Source organism: Scyliorhinus canicula, chromosome 8 (genome assembly GCF_902713615.1).
Source record: "Scyliorhinus canicula chromosome 8, sScyCan1.1, whole genome shotgun sequence".
Classification (NCBI taxonomy): Eukaryota; Metazoa; Chordata; class Chondrichthyes; order Carcharhiniformes; family Scyliorhinidae; genus Scyliorhinus; species Scyliorhinus canicula.
Genome location: NC_052153.1, coordinates 105,511,668 through 105,537,041, shown reverse-complemented (window position 1 = coordinate 105,537,041; position 25,374 = coordinate 105,511,668). Strand labels below are relative to the sequence as shown.

The 25,374-nt window shown below is 51.2% G+C and overlaps 1 protein-coding gene across 3 annotated transcripts in view; it reads left to right on the top strand.

Moving 5' to 3' along the window:
• prr16 (proline rich 16) overlaps positions 1-24,928 on the top strand; it is a 339,283-nt gene extending 314,355 nt beyond the window's left edge. For 2 of the 3 annotated variants that reach the window (XM_038805038.1, XM_038805034.1), the window contains exon 3: positions 4,331-6,157. The gene's annotated coding sequence lies outside the window, so the exon portion shown is untranslated. Of the gene's footprint in view, positions 1-4,330; positions 6,158-24,844 lie in introns of those variants that run through there. The other variant, XM_038805036.1, reaches the window with a different exon arrangement.
• Positions 24,929-25,374: the final 446 nt, after the last annotated feature.

The following is a 25,374-nucleotide window of genomic DNA, read 5'->3' as shown; positions in this document are numbered from 1 at the left end:
ACCAAATCCAGTGTGGCCTAGCCTTTTGTTGGCCTATCTACATACTGTGTCAGGAAACCCTCCTGACACATTGGACAAAAACCGGACCCATCTAAAGTACTCGATCTATAGCGTTTCCAGTAAAGTATTGGAAAGTTAATGTCCCCCATAACAACTACCCTCCTATCCAGAATCATCTTTGCAATCCTTTCCATCTACACCTCTGGAACTTTTCGGAGGCCTATAGAAAACTCACAACAGGGTGACCTCTCCTTTTCTGTTTCTAACCTCAGCCCATACTACCTCAGTAGATAAGTACTCATCAAACGTCCTTTCTGCCACTGTAATACTGTCCTTGACTAACAATGCCACCCCTTTCCATCTTTTAACCACCTTCCCTGAGCTCACTAAAAATATATAAACCCCGGAACCCTGCAACAAACCATTCCTATCCCTATCAATCTACCTGCTTATACTCCCATTTGTCATATGAAACCTTTATTTGGGCAGAACATCCCAACGTGTCCGTTTCTCCAGATGCTGTCTGTTGCACACCATTTAACTTGAAATGGTTTTTCTTGCTGCTCCCGTTGTAACTATACTTCTGATATTTTCTTTCTAAAAACAGAAAATTCTTATATACTCAGCAATCAGGCAGCATTTCTGGTGAATGAACTTTTACTGCAATTTTCATTGACTTGGAACGTTCACTCTGGGTGCAATTTGATGGGACAAAAACCAGTCCCGTTTTGGCACGTGCAGCATAGATAACGGCCCTACTATTTAACAGCCCTGCTATTTATCGGCACTTTGCTGTTTATTTTGGGCCTCTCATCGAGGGCACACCTTACTTCATTTCCTGCACTGACATTCTCAGCTCGCCATTGCGGGAAGAGTATTTGCGGATCAGGGTGCCGTTTTTAAATGCCATTCTGATCTTTGGACCCCCTCACCACACCCACCACAGCTTCTGGAATCTCCCCCCCCCCCCCCCCCCCCCCCCCCCCCCACTCATGCACCTGACATACCTCTTACAGGATCCTCAAACCCTCCCCTCACTCACTTCTCATGGGCAAGTCACCCCCGGGCCCGATCCTTGCACAGGCAGCCTGGTACCTGAACACATTGGCAATGCCACCCTGGCACCCTGGCAGTGCCAGGGAGTTGGTGGGTACCACCCTGCCCAGAGCCTGACAATCTGGGAGTCCTTAATTTCCTGGGAAACACCCTCAGTTGCCGTTACACCTGGCCCACATTTGTGGAAACCAGCGCTAAAACGGCACCAGGCAAGGTCTCCTGCAGGCGTGTGCATTAGTTCCCGGACCCTGGAGAACATGGCACAGACATATTTAAATGAGCTGAATGGCTCACTTAAATATGTTAATCTGGATCTCGTCCCATGAGCACGAGATCCAGATCACGATGTATTGCAAGATTCTTGCAGGATGTGCTGGTAATCAGGCTGCTTTCTTATTCTGTTCTCCCTCATTATTTTAAACGCAGACATGTAGATATAGAACATAAGAAATAGGAGTAAGCCATTCGAGACAGCAAGCCTGCTCCTTGAATATATTCAATGACTCAGCTTTCACCAGAAATAGGGAAGAGAATTCAAAAACTAATGACCTCCCTCTCGGAATGAAGAAATTCCTCCTCATCACTGTCTTAAATGAGAAGAACATAACTGGAAACCCAATTTCTAGATTCCATCATGGGAGGAAATATCCTGTCAGTACCACCCTGTTAGTCTCCCTCAGAATCTTGCAAGTTTCAGTAAGATCACCTCTTATTTTTATAAGCTCCAGTGAGCATAGGCCCAACCTGCTAACCTTTGCTCACAAGCATACCCCTCATCCTGGGAAAAGCAAGAGTGATTCTTTTCTGAACTGCTTCCATTGTAAAGATGTTCTTCCTTAAATATGGTGACCAAAACTGTACACGACTCCAAATGTAGTCTGGATTCTCCATCCTGCGATGCACGAAGTGTATTTCCTAATGGTGCGGAGAATCGCAGCACAACCTATTAACCGTCCAAATGGCCCATACTTGTGCAAAACGCCACCAGCCATATCGGTGCTCCCACTCCACCAAGGCTGCCACCTGAGAAACCCACAGACCCTGCCCCCCCCCCCCCCCCCCCCCCCCCCCGGCACAAACAGGCTACTGGTCAGGCTTTATAGGGTCCAGCCAAGGGGGAAACCCACAGGAGGGCACAGGACAGGGACAGCAGAGCGTACTTTTTGCATAGGTTCCCGCAGCCCCTGGTACCCATGCCAGCAGGGACAGGTGCCCGGACCAGATGACATCCGGTGCCTGCCACCAAAGGGGCCAGGGGTGTGGTGAGGAGGTCAACGTGTTCAGTGGACTAGCTGGGGTGGGAGGGAGGGGTGAGATGCTGGCACAGAGGCTGCGGTGCAGGACAGGGCCACCGTGTAGCACATTGGATAGCACGCTATCCAACGCTTAGCATAGCATGCTATGCTAACATGCCTGCCTCTCACCCCCTCCAGAGAATGGATTTTGGTATCCAACCAGGAATGGCTGGCATCTGCCTGCCCAGCCCTGGCAGACGCCATGAGGTTTATGGTCAGGAGATGCTCCTCACACATCGGGGCACCATTTTGAAAGGCTGCCACGATCTCTACACCCCCCTCTTCTCACCTCCCCCAATCATTCAGCGGTACCCTCAAACCCCTCTTCACACCCCTTTCATGGGCATGGCCCCCCAGTTCCCAACCCTCGCAGTGCCAACCTGGCACCCGGACAGTGACCGGTGTGACGCAATGGGAAAATTGAGCTCCTTTACTAATTAACCCTGTGTCATCACACATGGCCAGATTCAAAATATCCTGTTCCTGGTTGCTGCCAGAACAATCGCTTTAAAAAACTGGCCCAAATACACTGTATGAACCCATCCTTGCCAATTTGATCTGTCCAATCGATGTGAAGATTAAAGTCACACATGATGATTGCTGTTTCTCACTTTCAAGCCTCCACTACTTCACAACATGTTCACTGTTCCTACTGTGTAATTACTGTTCAAACCATAGAATTCCGACAGTGCTGAAGGGGGCCATTTGGCTCATCGAGTCTGTACTGCCCGTCTGAAAGAGCATCCTACCTAGGCCCACTTTCCCGCACTATCCGTGTAACACCATAACACCACCTGACCTGCACATCTTTGGACACTTAAGAGGAAATTCAGCATGGCCAATTCACCTAACCTACACTTCTTTGGAGGTGAGAGGATACCAGAGCACCCCATGGAAACCACACAGACACGGGGAGAAACTCCATACAGAGTCACCCAAGGTCGGAATTGAACCCAGGTCTCTGGCGTTGTGAGGGAGCAGTCTTAACCACTGTGCCACCATTCTGTCTCTGCCGTTAGGGAAGTGGCCTATAAACTACTCCTAGCAGTAACGTCTCTCCTTTGCTTTTCTCTCTCCATTCAAACTGATTCTACATCTTGATCTTCTGAAGCAGGTTAATTTCTCAAACGATCATATCCTTGATTAACAGAATTATCCCACCTCCTTTTCCCTTCCCCTCATCCATCTGAGGGTGTTAATTGTTCAGCAGGTTTACTCTTTAGTAGGATTTTGAGACCATCCGATACAGCTTCTGTTGTTAATCACATTCAACCAAGGGTCCTACACCTGTGATTAGCAGTATGAGTGTCCTGGAGTACTTTTTTGGGCATGTTCAGGGCATCTGATCCAAGTCCACAATGGTCGGGTCTATTTTGGAGATATTCATGCAGGCTTCCAGGCAGCTTATCTCCTACCATTAGAAGTTTACAATTCCTGAGTTAACTATCGTATATATATGCACGGGTTGGGACTTCCTTTGGGTCCCAAAGCTCCACAGCGGTGAATATCTGAATGTTTGTAAATACCTCCCTCAGAAGGTTTGCGCCCAAGAAGTTATTCCAGAGCATAAGTTGGTCAGGAGCTCTGAAATGTGTTTGTCACAGAAACAAAAGAATGCCTCAGGTAGGAAGTGAAATTACTGCACCCAAGCAGTCAAGCTTGCTCTTCTAATGTGGGTAGCAAGCTGAAGAGTAGAGTTTATCCTGGCAGCTAATTTTTCTCTTTTCTTGATGGTGGAGTATTTGATATTAATTTTTTTTGTGGTGAGTCGAAAAAGGTGTCAGTCCCAGAGCTGATGCGCATCACCTTGATGAGTGTCAAAAGGACTCTTTCTAAACGTTCTCGGTGGTAAAACTATACATAAAAGTGAATCCACAAATATTTTGTTGAATTTAAAATAAATCTCATCACTTTCGATTGCAGTAACTAATTCACTTCTCTCGGATAATTTTAAACTTGTTCTTTTTCTCTCTCTGCAGCTCCTTAAACCTGGAAGGAAAAATTAACATTTTGAAGATGTGCCAGCTATTTCTGGCTCAGTCACTGCTGCACTGTGACTTCAGCAAATCAGACTCCTGACCTACAACAAGCAAAGCAAAGCAAAGCAGCTGACCCTATGGAACCACAGCATCATTAATGCCAGTGCGATCAGGATCACATCATTTCCAGCAGCTCTCTATACACCCAGAAGCTTAACCTGAGCAACTGCTCCAGTCCACCGTTCCATTTGCTTCTAAATCACGATGAAAGCCTGAAGTAAATCTCTGATTTTATTTTCAGTTCTCCCTGTTTTTCTTCACTCCTGAAGTATTTATGCGAAGCAATTCTCAAGAAGATCAGTGTTTATATAATCAGTTGCGGAAGCTCTAATCTCGCAACTTGACATAAAACTAATCCAGCCTTCTCATTCCCTGCATAAATAAAAACATTGTGTAATAAAATCACTAATGCTACAGAGAAATTAAATGAAATCGGACAAGGGGCAGATGATAAATTTCTTGTGCCGCAAGGAACCAAGGATATGTTTACATGACAGTGAATTGAATTCTACATGTTGAGAACGGTTGAGAAGTAACCAAAGCTGTTTACTGTTCGTAGGGAAGGATATCTCCTGTCCTCTTCTCATTTCTTTAAGCCATAGCAAACAAAAGTATCAGTGCTGATGGTGATTGTGGCATTCCCTTCCTTGTCATCATATCAGGTGAAAATTCGAGGACACAAAGCTATTGCCGATGCTCAGAAACTGCATCTCAGTGCTCTTTTGATATTTGCACTGTCACTTTCATTCAGGGTGATGATGTGTGGAGTTACTTGCACAGATGGCCTCTTGAGATCTGCAACAAACATGCGGAATCTTGCTAGGCTTTACCAACTAAAGAATATGATTTGCACTTGTCTTCGATTCCAGTGGGTGGAATCCATATACGAAAATTAAATTGTCCTTCATCCATTCTCCACTCTCAAAGTGAAAAGAAGCCTCAAAGCTGTATTGTGGACAACAGAACAAATGATCTTACCTCCCCTTGCATTATATATCCGATTTTGCATCATTCATAAAACGTTGGATGATAAGGGAGAACAGTCCAAGCAGAATTTGACTGTCATTAACTATACTGTGGTTTTAAAAACAATGCGTTAATTTGGCACAGTTGTATGAAATACATTTATTATTTTAAATGGGGTCTGCAGGCTTTATAAAATCAGTGGAACTTGGATTCAGAGAGGATGCACAGCTATTGACAAGTAAAGCACTTTAGTTACATTTTTAAGTTTTGTATTTTTATAAGCCACCATTAATGATCCTTGTTTGGCTGACATTTGAAGACTTCAATGTTACTCATCATGCTAGTGTTGTATATTATTATTTTTAAGCAGATAACAGTTTTGTTTTACTTTTAAACAAACAAACCTAAGAAAGTAATGTATAGATTTTAAATAGAAGGCTGCAAGATATATTTCTTCTACTCATAAAAAGTGCAAACAATGTATTTTGTAATTTTAGAGTTTTAAAATTGAAAAGGTTATTTTATTATTAAAGGCCTGGTATATGATATTAGTTAGACAGCAAGTAACAGAAAGAAAACTTTTCATACACTTTCCTAAATCAAAACTGCTTGTCATAAAAAAGCAACAAGAAAAAAATAAAAATATATATATACTACTTCCTCTTCATATAAATGTTCAGAATTACAGTTCTCTCTAAGTTGCTGCATACACATTTTCTCATGTTAACCAAACCAGTAGTTCAACATTAAATAGTTCTGCAATAAACTGATCTAAAGTGAAAGTTTGTGAATTTATCCTTTCAGAGATTTAAAATACTTTTCCCGTTTTTTAATTAGTTTTATCTGCATTTCAATTCAAAACATGACATACTTCTATATTTGTTATCTCACAATCACTGCAACACAATATCAGATCAACTTTAACAAAGAATCATCCAGACTCAAAACGTTAGCTCCCTCTCTCTCCACAGATGCTATCAGATCTGCTGAGATTGTCCAGTATTTTCTGTTTTTGTTTCAGATCCCATGACAGGTTTAAGAATTGAAGGAGAGGCTGGACTTCCTTATTTTGTGAGCATAGGTTGGTTGGGGAAATTGAGTCTGCACCGACCCACTCAAGGCCTCACTTCCACCCTATCCCTGTAACCCAATAACCTGTCTTAACCTTTTTGGTCACTAAGGGCAATTTAGCAGGGCCAATCCACCTAATCTGCACATCTTTGGACTGTGGGAGGAAACCGGAGCACTCGGAGGAAACCCACGTAGACACGGGGAGAACTCGTTGGAAACCCACGCAGACATGTGGGAAATCCGCACTGTATGTTCTATGAAAATGAAATTAGATATAATTTCACCCCCTTTAGCTGGCTTTGTGAGCTGCCTAAAATAAGTATGAGGCCCCTTACATACGAAAAGACATACCATCAGTTTTAAATCCACTCTTTGGAACTAGAAATCACAAGTGTGGAAGACAAATCAAATCAGCTCCTTTCTGGATTCTTAACGTGGCCATTGCAGCCTCGGGAGCACTAAATGGACAGAAGTGCTCCCTATGACTCCACAGTACCTGTGAGCTGGCCCACCATCCTTCTATTGCCTCTGGTCTTAACTCGGAGCTGCTACTGGTGAGGTAAGCAACTTGGCATTCAATTATGTAAAATGGCTGTGCTGTTTGTCAAAGTGTGATAAATGTTGGCAGCTTATTCAAGTAATGCCAGTGAGCCGACCATCCATTTTAGATTATCCCCTGGCCTTTCAGTTGAGAAATGCTTTGCCTGCAAATCATTAGTAAAGTGCCCCAAAATGGGCATAACCATTTTCTCAGGCAAATCTGAGAGAAGTTGTGGACCCATGGGAAAGATTTCTACTATGCATAATCTGTAACAAAATCATAAGTCTGTTTAACAAGATTGCATTTATGATCTTGTTATAGAAATTGCATAAAGGAAATCTCCCCAAAATAGAGCAGTTTCAATTTATTTTGCAAATAGTTTGATTTGACCTGATCACTTTGAACTGAAAATACCCATCTATTCCCGTACCAGTCTCCCCGGACAGGTGCCGGAATGTGGCGACTAGGGGCTTTTCACAGTAACTTCATTGAAGCCTACTCGTGACAATAAGCGATTTTCATTTTCATTATTGAAACCAAATTACATTGCAAATGAACCATTCTGTACAATGCACCTAGCTGATAAAAATCATGACATTATCACCATGGCAAAATTGGTATTCATCAATTACATTATACCATCAAAAGTAAATGCTCTTCATATTTATTTTCTTGAATATGAGAGAGTCGGATTATGTTCAGTGTAATGAATCTGGTTGTCTGCTGACCAAAGCATTAAGGCCTATAATTCTGTGCGTGGCAGTCATAGTCAAATTGCACCTCTGTTCCTGGTCTTTTACCTTGAATTTCGGAAGAGGTGCGTGGAGTGCAGTATTATAGTTTAAAAGAAGTTGGAAATGGTTTTTATTCGTCTGACCCTTTTCTGGGTAACTAATTTAAGATAATCAGTAACATCCAAAGTTTGTGATTTATATTGTATTTCTCTCAGTGCATATTTGGGGTATCAGTGACGACACCCTGGAACTCAGGGGCAAATGAGAGTAGTATGTAAAAGTTTCAAAAATATTTGTTTTTTTCAGCACTGGAATCAGCACCAGAAGCTGTGAATATCTACATTTAACAATGTCAAAGGTGTTGATTTAAAAAAGATAAATCCGAAAATTGGTTAGGGGGGGGGAAAGAACCTCAGAATGAATCTGTGCTTATAAAAGGGAAATGGAAAAGCTCCTGAAGAGAAAACATTTGCAAGGATACAGGACAAGTGTGGGAGAAGTGAGACTAACTGGGCTGTAGAAAGTCAGTACAACACAATAGGTCATAACGACTCCTGTGCTGTAACCATTTTATGATTCTATATAAATCTAACTTTCTGAGTTTTCATTCCTTATCTGGTTTATTATTACTCATGAACCATATATAGCTGCATCACAATTTTCTATGCAATGCAAGTATGTCACAAAAGCAGTTACAGAAGTAATAGCTAAGGATTGGTCTAAGTTTTATAATATACGTTTTATTCATTGAAATATTAATTAAAACAATGACATGGAAAAGAACATTCACGAAACTGAATTGCTGTATATTTAATTAAAATATTAATTGGATTTGTTCCATTTTCTTTTAGAAGTATTAAAAATGGCCCACAAGAGCCAATTTTTCAAGCTTCTAATATGGGCCTTGCCGACTGGCAATGTTTATTGTGTACCCTTATTTTCCAATTACTAGGTAGCAAGTTACATTCCCATGAAGTCACCACATACAGACCTGGCAGGGCAGGAAGTGAGAAAATTGGCCGACCATGTCTCTGCCTCACTTTTTGTAAACTCTGCTCTCCGCCCATCGCCCTGTCAATTCCTCTGCATCAAATATTTGTCCAATCTTAAAAAGATAGAATGGTCTCCAAGTAGTAAAGTATTCCATATTTAAAAACCTTCTGTACAAAGAGAGCTTTTTCCTAAACTTTGTCATCACTGTTCAAAATCGCAACATGTGTTGCATCCACGTGAAAAAGCATATAGACCTTAGACTGGGATTTTAGGAACCCCTTCATGGCGGGATTATATATGGTGAGAAATATGGTGAGCCATTGGCCGCCGGCATGATCTTTCTGTCCCGCTGAAGTCTATGGGCTTTTGCGAGTTGACTTTATGGTTAGTCAGCTTGGCAGGGTCTTTGGAAAGTTGGCAGCTGTAACAAGTTAAGGAAGTCTCATGGAGCACTTCTTGTGAGTGAGGAAGAGCACTACCCATTCCCATTCAAACTGGGAGCAGGGATCAATCCCACACAACCTGGACACCCAGGCGATGAGTGATTGTTCTGACCCATGAGAAAGACAAATCCAGCTCCAGAGTCAGGCTGTGAAGAGCACCCTTCAGTATCAGAGCCCTCTCCTCCATACTGAGACCAGGGAGGAGCCCTCCAGAGAGGAGGCAGTGGCATAGTAGTATTGTCACTGGATTAATATTCCAGAGACGCAGGGTAATTCCCTTGCGACACAGGTTCAAATCCCACAACTGCAGATGGTGAGATTTGAATTGAATAAAAATCTGGAATTAAGAGTTTAATGATGACCATGAAACCACTGCCAATTGTCTGAAAAACCCATCTGGTTCACTAATTTCCTTTGGGGGAGGAAATCTGTCATTCTTAACTGGTCTGGCCTACACGTGACTCCTGATCCACAGCAATGTGGTTGACCCTCAATGTCCCCTTAAGAGCAATTAGGGATTGGAAATAAATGCTGATCCAGCCAGCAATGCCCACATCCAACGAAAAAAAAATCAAAACACCCTTTCATGGGTCAGAGATCATTCCCTACCCGCCATGGGATTTGAAGCTTCAGTGTCGAGGATTTCCTGCTCATCTCCCAGGAATAAGCCCCTTAACATTGTAATCAGAACTCCCCCACCCCTGCCCTGGGATCAGACCCACAACTGATGGGAACTCAGGCCTTGCTGTCTTTTCTTCCGTGCTCCCTGCCCAACTGTGAATTGGGCTGACCTTTGGGTGGGAAACCTACATCACATGCAAGGTGTGAAGCAAGCAGGGGAACAAAACATGCCACTGGGCGTCTGTTCCCCTTGGGTCCAAATTCCCCACGGGGCTATTGCAGCTTGTTTTGGAAGCGAAGGATGCCCAGCAGCTAAGGCTGCAGCAATCCATCAATAGTACCTGTATTTATATAGTGAGTTGCAGTTATGCACAGACTGAACTTTACAGCACTTACACAGGCTGAGATTTATAGCTGGAACTGTGAATGAGTTGTGCCATATACTGAAAAGTCACCTGAGAACGATTCACCCACAGACATGATATGCTGATAACTGTGAACATCATAATAGCCCTTAGTGCCAAGAGCTCTGGTTCAGTCCAAGATGCCATGAATTATATCAATTGTATAGACATATAAAAAAATGATGGATGTCTTCTTTGTTTTAGCAAATAATTTCATCACCTTCCCCAATGACAACATGAGGAAGTTGCGGCATTTTACTAAACTCCAAATTAGCTGATGAGGTTATAACCTGAACCTTATTTGGCCTTATCTGTTGCATTAAAAAAAAAATCTCCTGCCCTGTACCTCTGGAACCCCTCCAAGAGGCTATGGACCTGCTGGAGTGTTCCTCCCTCTGAATGTCCCATCCACTCCCTAATGTCTCCATTAGCTCCAAGATTACCTCTTCCACAGGCTCAATATCGGGCTGGGACCCAGCTCGGTCCTGGGATCCAATAGACCTCCGACTGCTGTCTCACCTGGGGATTCCTGCCTCCACCTGATGTACATCAGCAGTGTGGTGCTCACCAGATTGTGTCCCAGAAGCCTGACCACTAACTGTTCCCACCGAGATGTGTGTATCTGCACTGATGGAGGGTGGGGATGACAGCTGTGCCACCTCGATCGTGTCTTCCTTGGAACTCTCCTCCGAGGTGTTCTCCTGGGAGTCAGGAGAGGGGGCCACCCGGGATGGGCCGGCACCGTCGGCTGGAGGACCTGCGGGAGAATGGACATGTGGAGCTGGACTCTCCCAAAACCGGCGCAATGGCCGGGATCTGGCGCCAAAAACGGTGCGGATCACTCCGGCATCGGGCCCCCCAAACATCGCGAAGTCTCCGGGCCCGAATGGGCTAGCAGTGGCGTGATGCCATTCACGATGGCGTCACCCGCCATGGACGCGCCCCGTCTCTTGACGACGTGCGGCGTCACAGCACAAAAGACGGTCCCCGCCACCCCCCCCGCCCGGAAGACCCGCAAAGGTGGCTGTCTGCCGAGCAGCCCCGAGGTTCCAGGAGCGAGGCATCGAGGCGCACCTGGATGCAGTACAGGAGGGGAGGGAGGCCCTGTACCCAGTACCGCAGGGTCACCCCACGCCTCAGCCGGCGCCTGTGTAGGGAGGTGGCAGAGGCCGTCAGTGCTGTGGCTGTGACACCGAGGACAGGCACCCAGTGCCACAAGAAGGTCAACGACCTCGCCAGGGCAGCCAGGGTGAGACCCCCCCCCCCTCCCGATGTGCGGCAACCCCCCAGGTGCAACCAACCCTAACACTAACCCAACCCTAACGTGCTGCGCACCTCTGCCAATACACGCGCAGCTGCTGGCGTGCATTCATATACCTGTCTAACACTGTTGCCCTTTACCCTTGCCACCCACCCGCCCGCCCCCCACAGGAGAAGCGCGCACACAACAACAGGGAGCATCGGAGGACTGGAGGGGGCCCAGCTTATGAGAGACCACTCACTGTCCATGAGGAAAGGGCCCTGGAAGTGGCAGGCGGACCTGAGAACCAGGAGGTTGCCGATGCAGAGGTCGGGGCCCGCCAGCAGGTGAGCCACCAACGGCCCTTCCCTCTCCCCCATATCCCCCTCACCCATATCCCCCATATCCCCCTCACCCATATCCCCCCTCCCCCATATCTCCCCTCCCCCATATCCCCCATATCCCCATCCCCCATATCCCCCTCCCATATCTCCCCTCCCCATATCTCCCCTCCCCCATATCCCCCTCACCCATATCCCCCTCCCCATATCCCCCTCTCCCATATCCCCTCCCCCATATCCCCCCTCCCCATATCTCCCCTCCCCCATATCCCCCATATCCCCATACCCCCATCCCCCATATCCCCCTCCCTATTCTCCCCTCCCCCATATCCCCCTCCCCATATCCCCCCTCCCCCATATCCCCCTCACCCATATCCCCCCTCCCCATATCCCCCTCTCCCATATCCCCCTCCCCCATATCCCCCTCACCCATATCCCCTTCCCTGAAATCCCCCTCACCCATATCCCCCTCCCCATATCCCCCCTCCCCATCTCCCCCATATCCCCCTCACCCATATCCCCTTCCCCAAATCCCCCCTCCCCATATCCCCCCTCCCCCATATCCCCCCTCCCCCATATCCCCCATATGCCCCCTCCCACATATCCCCCCTCAACCATATCCCCCCTATCCCCCCTCCCCCATATCCCCCATATGCCCCCTCCCACATATACCCCCTAAACCATATCCCCCCTATCCCCTCTCCCCCCTATCCCCCCTCCCCCATATCCCCCGATCACCGCCTGCGTGTCTAACCATGCTGCTGTATTGTGTCCTGCAGGACCAAATGTCGAAGCACCCGTCCCAGCGGATGCTGACCGCCCGCAGGACACCCCAGGGCAGCCACGGTAAAGGGAGAGACCCGGCCCCTCTGGCATGCGACGCCCGCAGGGTGCCCCAGGGCGGCCACGAGAGATGGAGAGACCCAGAACAACTCGGAGACGACACCCCCTTCTCGTGCGGGTGCGGCGACGCAAGCATTTGACACCGAGCGATGTGGGGAGCAGCCACAGGCCACCGTCACAGCCGAGCCAGGACAGCACTACCCAGGACAGCCCGACCAAGGACACTCCTACCCAGGACAGCCCTACCCAGGACAGCACTACCCAGGACAGCCCGACCAAGGACACTCCTACCCAGGACAGCCCTACCCAGGACAGCCCTACCCAGGACAGCCCGACCAAGGACACTCCTACCCAGGACAGCCCTACCCAGGACACTCCTACCCAGGACAGCCCGACCAAGGACACTCCTACCCAGGACACCCCTACCCAGGACACCACTACCCAGGACAGCCCTACCCAGGACAGCCCTACCCAGGACAGCCCGACCAAGGACACTCCTACCCAGGACACCCCTACCCAGGACACCACTACCCAGGACAGCCCTACCCAGGACAGCCCTACCCAGGACAGCCCTACCCAGGACACCCCTACCCAGGACACCCCTACCCAGGACACTCCTACCCAGGACAGCCCGACCAAGGACACTCCTACCCAGGACACCCCTACCCAGGACACCACTACCCAGGACAGCCCTACCCAGGACAGCCCTACCCAGGACAGCCCTACCCAGGTCAGCCCTACCCAGGACACCCCTACCCAGGACAGCCCTACCCAGGACACCCCGACCCAGGACACCCCGACCCAGGACACTCCTACCCAGGACACTAGCCCTACCCAGGACACCACAACCCAGGACACCCCGACCCAGGACAGCCCTACCCAGGGTAGCCCTACCCAGGAAACTCCTGCCCAGGACACTCCTACCCAGGACATCCCGACCCAGGACATCCCGACCCAGGACACTCCTGCCCAGGACACGCCTACCCAGGACAGCCCTACGCAGGACACACCTACCCAGGACACTCCTACCCAGGACAGCTCTACCCAGGACACTCCTACCCAGGACACCGACACACATGACACCGAAATACAGGACAGTGAGACACAGTGGACAGGTTGCGATGAGGCGCCACCCCAGGGGACCATGGACTTGGAGTCTGACGATGCGCACTACACAACACCATTGCTTTCTCCAACACCCTCCACCATCGCAGAGACACTCACCTCGGTTGGGCACTTTAGTGATGAGGCTTCTGGTACACTCACTGGTGCGCACAACACTGCCGTACCGGTACAGCAGGTGGAGGTGGGAGCAGCCGAGGGGCCGGGAGGTCGGAGGGCATCCTGGCGCAAGCGAACATCTGCCGCCCAGACAGATCCCGGGTTCCTGGACTTACCACACCCACCCATAGACCCGATGCAGCCACCAAACCTGGGACGAAGGAAGAGGATGATGGCTGGCTTGCAACAGCTGCAGGCACAGGTGGAGGAGTCCACCTGCGTCCAGGAGCTGGGAGTGGTGCCGGTCATGCGTGCCACCCAGGCCGAAACCGCACGGGTGGTGTCTGCGGCGGAGGCAATGGGTGCGACGGTGTCAGACATGGGGAGCAGGATGCGAGGCCTGGGGCGTTCAGTGAAGGCGGCGTGTGTGGCCCAGGACATGGCTGCCCTCTCACAGGAAGCCATGAGCCAGAGCCAGCGGCAGATGGCAGAGGCACTGAACGCCGTGGCCCAGTCTCAGCAGGCCATGGCGCAGTCCCAGCAGGCAATGGCACAGTCTCTGCAGGCCAAGGCACAGTCCCAGCAGGCAATGGCCCAGTCTCAGCAGGCCATGACCCCGTCTCAGCTGGCCATCGCTGAGGGCATTGGTGCCATTGCCCATGTGCTAGCCGGCGTTGCACGGTCACAGACAGGGATGGGCAACTCCCTGAGCTCCATGGCTGCAAATCTGCAGACCCTTGTCCGATACCAGCATGGGCCGCCAGGACTGGCAGCGCCAGGTGTCGGGGGGGGGGGGGGGGGGCATCGGATGGCCGGTCCGTTCGCACCCCCGACCCATGTAGAGGCCCGGGGGCCATCGGGCACCCCGAGGGAGGAGGAGGTGCTGGGGCCCGTCCCGGGTCCCCCCTGTAGGGGAGGTCCCGGAACACCGCGGCACCTCGGACTCCCCCCCCTTCCATCCCAGGTGCATCTGGTGGGCAGCGGGCAGGACAGGCTGGCAGCTCACCATCCCAGTCACCCGAGCCGCAGCCTGGCCCATCAAGGCCGGGCCACCCCAGGAACGGCCGCCAAAGGGATCCCGAGTCAGAGGGCAGGAATCGCAGGAGTCCACCTCCAGTTCTGCTGTACCGTCTGGGCAACCACCTAGGCGTAGTCAAATGGCCCGTAAGGCCAAACAATTAGACACTGAGTAAGTTGGCACGGTGCAGGTCACAAACGAGTTTTGGGGGCTTGGGAAATTAAGTCCGAAGCGTGCGGGGTTGTCATGTACATTGAGCGCCAGTGTGTGTTTGTGTGAGGGGTGGTCTTACGCTGGCCCCAGGTGAGTGTGACCCCCATCCATCTTGGCCGTCCTCTCCATCCCCCCGGGCAGTGGACAGGACCGTGCGCTGCAGTGTCACGGCCGCATGCAGGGATGATCCGGGTGGATGGTGGTACTGTGGCCATGGGTCAGACATTGTCCAATGATGTGGAGCCAGGAGCTCATCGCAGAGCGGGTCGTCATCATCCTCCATGGACTGCAATAGATACGCTTCCACCGGCGACCGTGTGAGCCCGGCCCGTTGTGCCGCAGGCGGATGTGCAATAGAGGTGTGGTGTACATGCGGGTAGGGTGGGTGTGGTTGGTGGGTGGGTGGGGGGGGTGAGGGTGTTGGTGCTGGGGGGTGAGGATGTTGGTGCTGGGTGCGTGAGGGGGGGTGAGGGTGTTGGTGCTGGGTGAGTGAGGAGGGGGTGAGGGTGATGGTGCTGGGTGGGTGAGGGGGGGTGAGGGTGTTGGTGCTGGGTGGGTGAGGGGGGTGAGGGTGTTGGTGCTGGGTGGGTGAGGGGGGTGAGGGTGTTGGTGCTGGGTGGGTGAGGGGGGTGAGGGTGTTGGTGCTGGGTGGGTGAGGGGGATGAAGGTGGTCAGATGTTGCCATGGTGTGCGATATGTGGCCATACTCGCTGATTCCCACGCCCCCTAGTCAGTGAACCGGGCGGCTATCAGCCTGTCCTGTGCCCGTTGGCCCAGCCGGTAACGGTGGGCAGCCACCCGCCCATGTCCAGCCCATCTGCCCTGACCATTGCCCCCATCTCCATCATCTGGGGAGGTCTACGCCTCTTCCTTCTGCTCCTCCACTCCCCCCTCCTCTGCCTGCGGCACATCGCCCCTCTGCTGAGCTATGTTGTGCAGGACACAGCAGATCACAATGATGTGGCCGACCCTATCTGGCGGGTACTGGGGAGCCCCCCCCCCCCCCCCCCCCCAGAGAGGTCCAGGCACCTGAAACGCATTTTGAGCACGCCGAAGCACCTCTCTATCACACCCCTTGTCACTGCGTGGGCATCATGGTAGCTGTTCTCCGTGTCACTGTGGCCTCCGTATAGGCGTCATCAGCCACGACCGCAGCGGGTAACCCCTGTCGCCCAGCAACCAGCCCCTCAACCGGGGGTGGTGTCCCTCGAACATGCCGGGGATGTAAGACCGTGACAACACGTATGAGTCATGAACATTTCCCGGAAACCAGGCGCAGACGTGCAGGATAATCATGCGGTGGTCGCAGACCACCTGGATGTTCATGGAATAGGTCCTCTTCCTATTGGTGAACACGGCCCTGTTATCTGCAGGTGGCCACACGGTGACGTGCATCCCATCGATTGCGCCCTGGACCATGGGAAAACCGGCCATGGCAGAGAAGCCCACGGCTCGGGCATCCTGGTTCGCCAGGTCCACAGGGAACTGGATGTAGCGGTCCGCAATGGCATAAAGGGTGTCTGTCACTGCCCGGATGCATCGGTGCACCGATGCCTACGTGATGTCGGCCAGGTCCCCACTCGGCGCCTGGAATGACCCCGTGGCATTAAAGTTCAGGGCCACCGTAACCTTGACGGACACAGGGAGAGGGTGTCCTCCCCCAGTGCCCCGCGGTGCCAGGTCTGCCAGCAAATATATGTCACGGTTTCCCGGCTCATCCGGAGTCTCCTCCTGCATTCCCGGTCCGTGAGGTTCTAGTACGACGAACGGGTCCGGTACACGCAGGGCCTCCTCCAGCGTCTCCGTTGCCGTGGCGCCACAACGGCCTCCACCCTCTCCTCATGCTCCTCCTCCTCTTCGTGCTCCTCCTGCTCCTCCTCCTCCTCCTCCTGTCGGGCGGGTGGCCCTCCAGGCTGGGTGCCTGCCGCCTGCTCCTCTGCAGCAGTCTGCTACGCTGCGGCAGCCTGCACCGTCTCTCTGCCCCGCTCCTCCTCCTCCTCCAGGGCAACATGTAGAATAGCGGCTGCCGCCACGGTGGCCAACATCGCTGGCTGATCAGAAAACATGACGGCCTACGGGGGGGGTGGGGAACGACAACATGTTATCATTGCCCATACCCCCCACCCCGGGCAGCCAGGTGCCATGGGCTGCATGGGCGTGACTGTTGGAGGATGGTACCTGGCCAGGAAGACAACCTCCCTTTCCCCAGCTCCCCCCCCCCCCCTCCCCGGCACTCACCCCAGCCCCCCCCCCCCACAGCCCCCCACCCAGCCCCCTCTCCTCCCAGCCCCCCACCAGCCCCATCCCCCCCACCCCCTACTCCCCCCTCTCCTCCCACCCACAGACTGCGGCCACGCCGTCACTTCTCCTGCGGCCACCCCCCCACGCTGTGACCAACCTCCACGCTGAACGGGGTCAACCATCAGCACTGGTTGATGCCGTTAAATAGGTGTTTTGATTTACGCCGGCATGACCTGTGGTCACGTCAGCATGACGTCGGCCCATCCGGCCGGGAGAATATGGGCAGCACCGGGGTCCATAGCGTCACGCCGGCCCCTGCCATTATCCGAGGCGGGCGGCGGGATTGACGCCTTGCCGACTTTTTACCGGTCGGAGACTTCGGGAGATGGCGGGGGCGGGATTCACGCCGGCCCCCGCCGATTCTCCGACCCAGTGGGGGGGTCGGAGAATCCCACCCGTGGTCAGTGGCAGGGATGGGTCAGTTTGTAAGACAATAACAACTCACGCTTGACCGGTTCTTTGGCTGCGTCCCGATGGTTCCTCAGCTCTGCGGTGTCAACCAGCCTCTGCGTTGGTTCCCGCACTGTCCTTGGCCACCCCGTCACCTCCAGGGCACGCTCCTCGAAAGAGGTGAGGATTCTCATGTCCGGCACACAACCTCCTTTGGTCCTTTCTCGGTGATTGTGGGAGAGCTTTTCCTGAGGAGACACAGTGAGGGCATTATTAGCCACATGCATGGTTCTCCATGGTGGGAGAGGTTGTGAAGGAAGGATTGGAAGGGTGGAAGGGAGGTGGAGAGTGTGAAGGAAGGGTTGAGGGGGCTGAAGGCAGAAGGGTGGGTGTGAAGGAAGAGTTGAGGGGGTTGAAGGGAGATGGGGGTGTGAAGCAGGGTTGGGGAGGTTAAAGGCAGAAAGGTGGGTGTGAAGGAACAATTGAGGGGGTGTTTGAAGGGAGAGGGGGGTGTGAAGGAAGGGTTGGAGGGGTTGAAGGCAGAAAGGTGGGTGTGAAGGAAGGGTTGGGGGGTTTAAAGGCAGAAGGGTGGGTGTGAAGGAAGGGTTGGGGGGGTTGAAGGGATATGGGGTATGAAAGAAGGGTTGGGGGTTGAAGGGAGAGGGGGGCTATGCAGAAAGAGTTGGGGGGTGTTGAAGGGAGAGGGGCCTTGAGGGACGGTTAGGGCTTGCATGGAGAGTTGGTGGTGGATACTCGCGTGGGGGCAGAAAGGTCTCATGCTGCCCGTTGTAGGTTGTTGACCTACGTCCGGCACTGGAGGCTCGTCCTCCTGGTTCCATTTCCGGCACTCAAAGCAGCCGCTACCCTGTCCCAGGCAGCATTGGCTAACCTATGGCTGACCCTCCGGGAGCCTCAGGAAACAGGTCATCACCCCTGGCCTCCACTGCGTCTAGGTGCCTCCCCAGATCTGCATCCTGTGGTGATACAACCACTGTATATATGTGTGCTTGCAGTAGGGGGATGTATGGCTGTACCTGTAATACAGGTTTCTCCGGTAAGCCCCTGCCGGCTCGCTCCGCCCACAGGGAGCTTGTGTATAAATATGCGCTAGCTTCACTGAGATACTATTCTACAGCTGCCGCCGGAGGAATAGCATCTCGCAGCAATAAAGCCTCTCTTGTACTTCACTCGAGTCTTTGTGTACAAATGTTAGCGCCACATATCCCCAAATCTTGGGGGAAGTCTCCTGGGCGCCATTGTTATGAGCTGGCTGGGGTTGCTGAGCAAGTGATGCTTAAGTGCTGCTGAACCTTGTTATCAGGGGGCTGGGTGAGTGCGGTGCTAGCGAATCAGCTGGCGAGTCTTCATTTGCTGCCTTGCTGGGCCGAGCGCCGGGAAGCTCATGGCAGTTCCCCCTCACTGCCGCACTTTCCGGAGAATCGCACTCTAAGTGTCATTTTGTGCGGCTTTGGCAGATTGTTTCCCGTTGGCTTTTTCTGTGAGATCCACACTTAGTCATTTTCTTGGAGTGCCTCCCTGGTCTAGCCCACATAGAATTTGTTTCAGCAGTCGGGAGCTGAACCCGCCTGCGTAACCGACTCCTCAAAGATTGGGGTGCCATTTTGAAAGGGTGCCCTGATCTCTACGTGAGCTTGAGGATCCCCCACATCACCCATGGACAGTGCTACCCTGCGCAGGTAAAGGCATGAATATCCCCCATCCCCACCCTCAACTGAGGACACCCTGGACAGTGCTACCCTGCGCAGGTAAAGGCACCCTGCTATGGCGTCACGAGTGGGGGTGTCAATTACAAGGGGTCACGATTTCAAGGTGAGAGGGGAAAATTTTAAGGGAAATGTGCGTGGAAAGTTTTTTACGCAGAGGGTGGTGGGTGCCTGGAATGCTTTGCCAGCGGAGGTGGTAGAGGCGGGTACGATAGCATCATTTAAGATGCACCTGGACAGATATATGAACGGGTGGGGAACAGAGAGAAGTAGACCTTGGAAAATAGGCGACAGGTTTAGATAAAGGATCTGGATCAGTGCAGGCTGGGAGGGCCGAAGGGCCTGTTCCTGTGCTGTAATTTTCTTTGTTCTTTGTTCTTTGACACCCTCCCCCCCTCTTTGGACTAGTCTCTTTCAGGTACAGCCCCTCCACTGCTCACCTTTATGTAGCCCTTTCACACCTCCCCTTCACCCCCCTGCCCTACCTTCATACTCCTCACCTCTCTTTTTCATGGGCCTCCTCAGGCCCGATACTTGGCGGTGCCAACCTGGCACCCAGGAACCCTGACACTGCTAGCCTGACATTCGGGTGGCCAGTTACAACTGCCAACATGCTTGGGTGCCAGGAGGAGTGCCACGGCACTTCCCTGCCTCGCTGGTGTAGCTGGTGACTCCCGGACGCCGGCTGAATACGGTGTCAAGTTGGCTGTGCATATTTAAATGAGCCATTACACGCCCAGCGAGGGTGTGATCCAGATCACGCCGGGCACTGCGGGTCTGGTGACTAATAGGGCCTCTCCCGTGATTCACCCAGCGTGCCTGGATTGGCACCAGGCGCAACGTTGTAGTAGTGGCTAAGATACTGGACTGAAACCTCAATATTTTAGTTTATTGGTCAGACTGTGCGGAAAGAGTGACGCGCTCCAGGACTGATTGCATGAAGAAATTGGGGGCGCGATTCTCCAACCCCACGCCGGGTGGGAGAATCGCGGGAGTGCCGGGTGAATTACGCCACGCCGCCCTGGTACCCCCACGCGATTCTCCCACCCCCCCAAAGTGGCATGTCGCGTTTTGAGACAGGCCGCTCGGAGAATCGCCGCTCTGGTCAAGCGGCGATTCTCCGGCCCATATGGGCCGAGCGCCCAGCCGAATCCGACCGGTTCACGCCGGTGCCAACCACACCTGGTCGCTGCCGGCGTGAACCTCGCGTGACTGCTGCGTGTGGGGCCTGTGGGGGGCGGAGGGAGGAGCGAGCATCAGGGGGGTGCTCAGGTGGGGTCTGGCCCACGATTGGTGCCCACTCATCGTTGGGCCGGCGTCTCTGAAAAACGCACTCTATTCCCTCCGCTGCCCCGCAAGATCAATCCTCCATGTCTTGCGGGGCAGCGGAGGAGAAGACGGGAACCGCGCATGCGCGGGTTGGCGCCGGCCAACCTGCTCATGCGGGGGTGATGTCATTTAGGCGCTGCCGGCCGCGTCATTCAGGCCACGTCAAGGCCCGGTGCACGAGATTGACGCGCCGCCGCTCCTAGCCCCCCTGGGGGGGGGGCAGAATAGCGGGTGAGGAGCGGCCTCCGACGCCAGAGTGAAGCACTCCGGGTTTCACTCCGGCGTCGGCACTTTGTCTCCCTTTGGGAGAATTTCGCCCTGGACTTTTTTACAAACAAAACTTTATTATGGACACATTAAACTTTTTAACTTCACAGCCAAAAAGAACTTACAATTAATCCTTAAACACTAATACTCAATTTCCATTAATGAACAATAAAAGAAACATATAGCTCTCAGTCTATCTTACTGTGGGAGAATTGTGGACTCAGCAGCAAGCTCTCTCCAAAGATTTCTCCAAACAAACTGCCTCTCTAAAGCTTTTGAAAATGTCTCTCTGCATTCGTTGGCTCCTCACAGCAAAGGCCTCATCTTCCAAGCTGAAAAACAAATTATCTCTGCAGGCTGCAAAGCACAACTCCCCAGGGACTTCCCAATTAAACCACGGTCCATTAGTCCAGACTGAAAGACACATTCCTTTGTCAATTTTACCTTCTGGCTGCTAAAGCACCCTGCCTTGCAAAACACATTACTTTGAAAAAGCATGTCCACCACTGTCAAACACACAAACTCCAGGCTTTTAACGCTTAAATGGCCCAATATTAAGAATCCAAGATTCCTAAATTCTTCCAGTCATCACAATATTGGGACATCCCAGCTGCCCAAAAATAATGGGCGCGATTCTCCGCTGCCCCGACGGGTCGGAGAATAGCGGGAGGGCCTTCCCGACATTTTTCCCGACCCCCCCCCCCCCCCCCCCCCCCCACCCCCACGGCCGCCCCACGACACGAATCGCTGCTCGCCATTTTTTACGGCGAACAGCGATTCTTCCCTGGCCGATGGGCCGAGTTCCCAGGCCTTTGCGGCCGTTTTCACGAACGCAAACACACCTGCTCTCACCGTTCGTGAAAACGGCCACAAAGTGCCGTTCTGGAGAACCATGGCACCGATTGGCACGGCTGCACCACGGCCGTGCCAAGGGTGGCATGGGCCCGCGATCGGTGGTCCGATACCCGCGCACTCTTTTTTCCTCCGCCGCCCCGCAGGATCAGTCCGCGGGGCGGCTGAGGGGCATGACGGCCTGCGCATGCGTGGGTTTGACGCATATAGAACATAGAACATAGAACAGTACAGCACAGAACAGGCCCTTCTGCCCTCAATGTTGTGCCGAGCCATGATCACCCTACTCAAACCCACGTAACCCGTATACCCGTAACCCAACAACCCCCCCCCCCCCTTAACCTTACTTTTATTAGGACACTACGGGCAATTTAGCATGGCCAATCCACCTAACCCGCACATCTTTGGACTGTGGGAGGAAACCGGAGCACCCGGAGGAAACCCACGCACACAGGGGGAGGACGTGCAGACTCCACACAGACAGTGACCCAGCCGGGAATCGAACCTGGGACCCTGGAGCTGTGAAGCATTTATGCTAACCACCATGCTACCCTGCTGCATATGCGGGATGACGTCATCTGCGCATGCGCAGGTTGGAGCCGTCCAATCCGCGCATGTGCGGCTGACGTCATCGTGCGCGTCAACCGGCGTGACGCTTGGCGCGCGGGCTTAGCGACGGTCGCTAAGCCCGCGATGCCGTGCTTCGCGGGGCCGCGCTGCTAGCCCCGCCCGGGGGGCAGAATCGGGTCCTGGGAGGGGGCGCGGAGGCTGCCGTGAAACACGGCCAGTTTCACGGCAACCTTTACGACTCCGCATTTGCGGAGAATCGCGCCCAATGTCTACAGATGGCCAGTGGGCAATGGTACTTGAGAAATCAGTAGCAACGTTTTTATTTTAGGGAAGTCAACAGTCCCACCAAAATTTGAACCACTAATATAAATACCGGATCGCTGCACAATTCATTTATCTTGTGTGGTCATAGCTCTTGCATTTCTGCATAACCTCAGAACAGTGTTGAAGATTAACTTAATGTAATTCTATGTATGTAGTCATTGAGGAATGATCAAACACATCACTGACACATTGAAACTTCACTTTGAGAATGCAGGTGGATTACAATTCAGCCGAGCAAAGGTTTTGAGCATTGTGCTTTTTAAAAATGTATTCATGGGATGAAGGCACCGCTGGTTGGGCCCGGATTGGCCCTGATTTCCCTTGAACTGAGTGGCTTGCATGGCCATTTCAGAGGCATTTAAGAGTCAACCACATTGCTGTTGATTGGGAGTCACATATAGACCAGAATTCCTTCCCTCAAGGACATTAGTGAACTAGATGGACTTTAATGACAATCGACAATGGCGATCATTAGATATTTAATTCCAGATTGCATTTCATCCCCAGTCCCAGGGCATTATCCTGGATCTCTGATCCACTGGTCCAGTGAGAATACCACTATGCCATTGCCCTCCCATAATGTGTTGCATGCTACATTATTTCATCCACCATCTGGAATTATCAGAGGTGGCCGTGCTGTATGGAGTCCATTAAAAGGAGATCGAGCAACAAGAAGGTACCGTTGAAGAGAATTTCTGGCTGACCGTGAAAGCCATCTTGCAAGCTCCTGTAATAGAGATAAAAGTGAATTACTGTGGATGCTGGAATCTGAAACCAAAGAGAAAATGCTGGAAAATCTCAGCAGGTCTGGCAGCATCCATAGAGAGAGAAAAGAGCTAACGTTTCAAGTCCAGATGACCCTTTGTCAGCATTGGCACAGTGGGCTAAACAGCTGGCTTGTAATGCAGAACAAGGCCAGCAGCGCAGGTTCAATTCCCATACCGGCCTCCCCGAACAGGCGCCAGAACGTGGCGACTAGGGGCTTTTCACAGTAACTTCATTGAAGCCTACTTGTGATAATAAGCTATTATTATTATAATAGAGAGCTTCTCTCATCTTTGAAACATGATTACTGCATTAGCCATAATTTTTACATCTTTGTGCCTTCTACAAATATGCTTTCACCTCCGGTACCTTAAATCTTGCAGCCAATTTAAAAATCTTCCATTTCTGCCATCTGATGAAACATGCTTCCAAATTACTGCAAAAAGGCTTTCTGCACAGAGTTTCAGTACCAACCCACCAAGCATCAAATGCATTTTCAATGGTATTGTTCACTGCTGATGGTGTATGATGTATACGCTCTTGAAACTAGGCTTATACTTTATCTAAACTCTAGCTGAGTGGCTGTAGTCTGGGAGGTGGTTGATTACTGTATGGGATTGAACAGCAGTCATACCTCTTGGCTCTGCAAGTCCTGAAATAGGCCAGCTTCAGGCTCTAATACTTGCATATCTATGTGGGCATCCTGCGTCCGCATGTCTTATTCATATGTTTATCAGAAGAGAAAGAGGCAGAATAGAGAAACTGATGATGTGAACCTTGCAATATGAGCTGAGCCAGTGACACTGGTGCTTAATAAAGTTTCCTGTAGCATCACGAGAGAAAGAGAAAAGTAAAAATAATTCCCCCTTGGGAATCTTTCAACATATACCACCTCAGCAATGGGTGGAAGTTAAATTCAGCAGCGATGAAGCTAACTTCCAATTCCAGAATTTTAAAAATGTATAACTTCCAGTTGATGGAATGAGACAGTAAAGTGCTTTATAGTAAATGGGTTGCTGCCAGTGATCAAATGGCAGATTAGAACGAGAGCAAAGAACTGAAGAAAATGATTAGTATGAAACATAACTGGAGCAGGTACTTCCACTTTCCCAAACTCTGTTGCCCGATATGTCCTCTCTCCCAGGATTTGCAGAGGCTTCTTACTCATAAAAGGCTTATATTGCACAGGTGAGGGGATTTCCCCTGCGGTGTGCACTTCTATTATGTTTCCATCTCTGTAAACTGTAGAAGTGAGAGGTTACAATTTTCTTATTAATATGCAGTCATACTGGAGGGTCATCACGTGAAGACATGTCCATACATCATGCAGCAACACATGGGATGAATATTTTGCTTTGAATGTGCATATCGACGTGAGTGAAGGAACAAGGATTTCATCCATCTTGTACTTATTAAATATTTATGACAAGAAGAGGATGTAGTTTAAGGAAGTATAATGGGCAGGTAATTGTAAGCATTATAGATATTTTGTATGGTGAATTAATGGAAGGTAATACTCTGGTCTCCTTCCATGGATGATCTGGTAAGGTCATTAACTTTTTAATATAATGCTTCCAGATAAATTCTGTATGTGATGTGTTTTATATGGTATTCATGCTGGTTTAGAGGTTTGCAACCATCTAAAGGGGGAGATGGGAGTGTAGTGGTAATGTCACTTGATTAATAATCCAGAGGCCCAGTCTAATCCTCCAGGAATTCCAGCCAGATTCAAATTCCACCACGGCAGCTGGGGGAAATTACATTCAATTAATTAAAAATTTGGAATTGAAAGCTAGTGTCGGTAGTGTCGGTA